Source organism: Pongo pygmaeus, chromosome 9 (genome assembly GCF_028885625.2).
Source record: "Pongo pygmaeus isolate AG05252 chromosome 9, NHGRI_mPonPyg2-v2.0_pri, whole genome shotgun sequence".
Lineage (NCBI taxonomy): Eukaryota > Metazoa > Chordata > Mammalia > Primates > Hominidae > Pongo > Pongo pygmaeus.
The window spans coordinates 88,693,474-88,698,199 of record NC_072382.2 but is presented as its reverse complement, the minus strand read 5'-3'; the positions used below and the strand labels follow the sequence as shown (position 1 = coordinate 88,698,199).

Here is a 4,726-nt window from a genome sequence, read left to right as displayed (position 1 = left end):
TCCTTATATTTTATTTTCATCATAATTTGGGTTTAATTTTTAATTTTTATGAGTACATAGTAGGTATATATATTTATGTGGTAAATGAAATGTTTTTATATATGCACTTAATGCATTGCATAATACTAACATCATGGAAGATGGGGTATCCATCCCCTCAAGCATTCTTTGTGTTACAAACAATCCAATTATACTGAGTTATTTAATTAGTTAATTAATTTTTTGAGACAGTCTCACTCTGTTGCCCAGGCTGGAGTGCAGTGGTGCAATCTCAGCTCACTGCAACCTCCACCTCCTGGGTTCAAGTGATCTGCCTGCTTCAGCCTCCCGAGCAGCTGGGACTACAGGTGTGTGCCACCAACCCCAGCTAATTTTTGTACTTTTAGTAGAGATGGGATTTTGCCATGTTGGCCAGGCTGGTCTCGAACTCCTGACCTCAAGTGATCTGCCAGCCTCAGCCTCCCAAAGTGCTGAGATTACAGGAGTGAGCCACTGCACCTGGCATATTTTAGTTATTTGAAAATACACAATTAAATTATTATTGACTATAGTCACCCTGTTGTGCTATATGATACTAGGCCTTATTCACTAATTTTAACTTTCATACCCATTAACCATCCCCTCCTCCCACATATACACCACCCCGCAACTACCCTTCTCAGCCTCTGGTAATCAGCCTTCTACTATCTATCTTCATGGATTCAATTGTTTTGATTTTTAGATCCCACAAACAAGTGAGAACATGCAGAATATGTTTTTCTGTCCTTGGCTTGTTTCATTTAACGTAATATCCTCTAGTTCTATCTGTGTTGTTGCAAATGAGTGAATCTCATTCTTTTTATGGCTGAATAGTACTCCATTGTGTATAAGTACCACATTTTCCTTATCCATGCATCTGTTGATGGACACTTAGGTTGCTTCCAATTCTTGGCTATTGTGAACAGAGCTACAACAAATTTGGGAGTGCAGATATCTCTTTGATATCTTGATTTCCTTTCTTGGAGTATATACCTAGCAGTGGGATGACTGGATAGTATGATATCTCTATTTTTAGTTTTTTAAGGAACCTCTGAAATATTCTTCATAGTGGTTGTGGTAATTTACTTTCCCACCAACAATGTACAGCGGTTCCCTTTTCTCCACATTCTTGACAGCATTTGTTATTGCCTATCTTTGGATATAAGCAATTTTAACTGGGGTGAGATAATGTCTCACTGTAGTTTTGATTTGCATTTCTCTGATGGTCAAAAAAAATGTGGAATGCTTCACGAGTTTGCGTGTCATCTTTGTTCAGGGTCCATGCTAATCTCTGTATCATTCAATTTTAATATATGTGATGCCAATGTGAGCACTGCCATTTCCTTATGGATTTTCTGTCTGTATGATCCATTCATTGTTGAAAGTGGGATGTTGACATCTGCTACTATTGTATTCTTACTATTATAGTCTATTTCTTCCTTTAGTTATGTTAATATTTTCCTGATATATTTAAGTGTTTTCAAGTTGGGTGTATATGTATTTACCATTGTATCCTTTTAGTAAATTGATGCCTTCATCATTATATAATGACCTTGTCTCTTATGACAGCTTTTGATTTAAAGTCTATTTTGAATTATATAAGAATAGGTACCCCTGCTCTCATTTTTATTTGTATGAAATATTTTTTTTCTATCCCTTCGCTATCATCCTATTTGTGTTCTTAAGACTAAAGTGAGTTTCTTGTAGGCAGTATATTGTTGGAGCTTGCTTTTTAATCCGTGTAGTCACTCTGTGTCTTCTGATTAAAGAATTTAATTTATTTACATTTAACGTAATTATTGAGAGAAATAATTTATTATTGTCATTTTTAACTGTTTTCTGATTGTTTTGTAATGTCTTTGTTTCTTTCTTTCACTCTTGTTATCTTCCCTTGTGATTTGTTGACACTTTGTGGTGGTATGCTTTCATTTCTTTCCTCTGTCTTTTGTGTATCTACCAAAGTTTCTTTTTCTTTGTAGTCAGCATAGACCTTACATAAAACATCTTATAGTTATAACATTCTATTTAAAACTGATAACACCTTGAATTCAACTGCACTTAAAGCTTCACTTTTTCTTCTCCCTCACACATTTTATGCTATCGATGTCATACTTTGCATCTTTTTATATTGTGTATCTATTAAAAATTATTGGAACTATAGTTATTGTTAATACTATGGCCTTTTAACTTTTATTCTAGAGTTAAAAGTGACTTACATATTATCATTACAGCATCAGAATATTCTGATTTTAACTATATATTTACCTTTACCAGTAAATTTTCCACTTTCTTGTGTTTCATGTTGTTACTAAGCAAACTCATTTCAACTTGAAAAAACTGTATCATTTTTGTAAGTCAAATCTAGTAGTGATAAAATCCATTAGCTCTTATTTATCTGGAAATATCTTTATCTCACCTTTATTTTTGAATGACAGTTTTGCCAGATATATTATTCTTGGCAGTTAGTTTGAGTCTTTTGGCACTTTGAATATATCAACCCACTCCCTTCTGGCCTGTAAAATTTATGCTAAGAAGTTCGCTGATAGACTTATGGGGGTTCCATTGTGTGCGATGATTTCTTCTCTTGACGCTTTCAAACTTTTTCCAGCTTTCACTTTTGACAATTTAATTAAACTGTGTCTTTGGGTATTATTCTTTAGGTTGAGCTTGATTGGCTTGGGTTAAGCTTTATGAATCTGAATATCCGTATCTCTTCCAAAATTTGGGAAGTTTATAGCTTTAAATAAGGTTTCTGCCCCTTTCTCTCTCTTCTCGAATTCCCAAAACTCATAATTTATTCACTTAATGGTGTCTCATAGGTCTCTTATGCTTTCTTCACTTTTTTACTCGTTTTTTTTTTCTTTTTGTTTCTCTAATTGGCTAATTTCAAATGTCCTGCCTTGAGTTCACTAGTTCTTTCTTCTGCATGATTGACTATGCTGCTAAAGATCTGTATTGTATTTTTTATTCTGTCATTTTATCATTCTGCTTCAAGATTTGTTTGGTTGTTTTTATACTTTTTATTTCTTTATTAAACTACTCATTTTATTAATGCATTGTTTCCCTGATTTTGTTTTCTATCTGTATTCTCTTGCATCTCATTGAGCTTCCTTAACATGACTACTTCGAATTATTTTTCATCCAACTCATAGTTAACCATTTCCTTGGGGTTGGTTTCTCAAGCTCTATTAGTTTCCTTTGGTGGTGTCATGCTTGCCTGATTCTGGATTGTACATGTAGCCTTGTGTTGGTGCCTGTACATTTGAAGGAACAAATATCTCCTTCAGTCTTTATAGAACTTATTTCAATAGGTAAAAACTTTCTCCTGGTGGGTCCTCATGTGATGGGATTGCCTTTAGGATCATGATGAATTAGCACTTTAGCCTGTTCTGCAGTGGGATCCACAGCTGAAAGAGCTTATTGTGGATAAATGTGGCTTCCTCCAAGTCACTGGAAGGTCTCCTACTGGGTCACTGGGTAGATCTCTGGGCAGGCAGGACTGGCTCCAGATTGAGAGGGGTTGGAATTGAGGCACAGGGCTGCATCAGGGTCCACAACTGAGACTAGAGTCAACAGGCCTACTTCCAGGGACATGAATGGGCATGCCTCTTGCCAGGTTCCTTGGAAGGCAGAACTCTCCCTGGAATGAGGCAAAGTATGACTGAAGCTGAAAAATAAGGCTGCTTCAAGATATACAGTCAGACCAAATTCAGCAGGCCTGACTCTGGAGGCACAGATGAGCATGTCTCCCAGAGGGTCACTGAGTGGGCAGGACTGCTCCTGGAGTATAGCTGGAAGAAGATGGTGCTAGGTTGCAAGACCACTTCAAGATTTACCGTGGAATCAAGGTGGGCTGGCCTGTCCCTGGGGCAATGAACAGGAGTGTTTCTCATCAGGTCCCTGTGGACAGGATTGCTCTCAGATCACAGCTGAGAGGAGCTGGAGCCAAGTTACAGGGCTGCTTCAGGATCTACAGCCAGGAATGAGGACAGGGGGTCTGTTTCCCTTGGCACAGGTGGGTGTGACTTTTCCCAGAGCCTTTGCCACATGATTCTAGTGATAAGACCAAGGCCTAACAAGGATGTAGCTGAGTCTATAGGGGGACAAGGCCATAGCTAGTGACAGCCAGAACCACAGTTGGCCAGCCCTCCTCTGTCTTGGGCTCCATGGAGGTTTTACAATCTCCTATCTGACTTTCAAAGTTCCCACAATGGCACTTTTATCTGTGGATGATTGCCAAATTATAGTTGCTATGAGGAGATAAGAGTGGGGGATCTCCTTGGTTTAGATAAAGTCTTCCCTGCTCCACTTGTGTCCATCTTCTAGATTCAGTACACTGTTTTCTTGTATCTGTCATAGCATTGAACACACTGTTTAATTGGTTGGTTAGTTGGTTGGTTGGTAAGCTTCTCCAGTAACGTAAATTGTAGAAGGTAAAAATGTTACCTTAACTTCCATATGCCATCATTAGAGCAAAGCATGACACACAGTTTTGATATCATTGCAAAATAAACAGAATCACACAGATCTATTTATATTCATGCAATGAGATGTATATTTGAAGGCACTTGATTCTCCTCAGATTGCACCCATTCAGCCCTCACACCTTTATAGTGATCACGAGAGCTTCTTCCCCTCTCAAGCTTCCAGAGTCACATTTAATATTTTTATCTCTATTTGGTACTATTTAGTAACATGTTTTTCATTT

The 4,726-nt window shown here is 37.5% G+C and overlaps 1 non-coding gene across 1 annotated transcript; it reads right to left on the bottom strand.

Moving 5' to 3' along the window:
- Positions 1-1,249: 1,249 nt before the first annotated feature.
- LOC129009086 (U6 spliceosomal RNA) lies at positions 1,250-1,352 on the bottom strand. Its single transcript, XR_008492631.1, has one exon. It is a non-coding gene; the product is annotated as a U6 spliceosomal RNA (small nuclear RNA).
- Between the last annotated feature and the right edge of the window lie 3,374 nt (positions 1,353-4,726).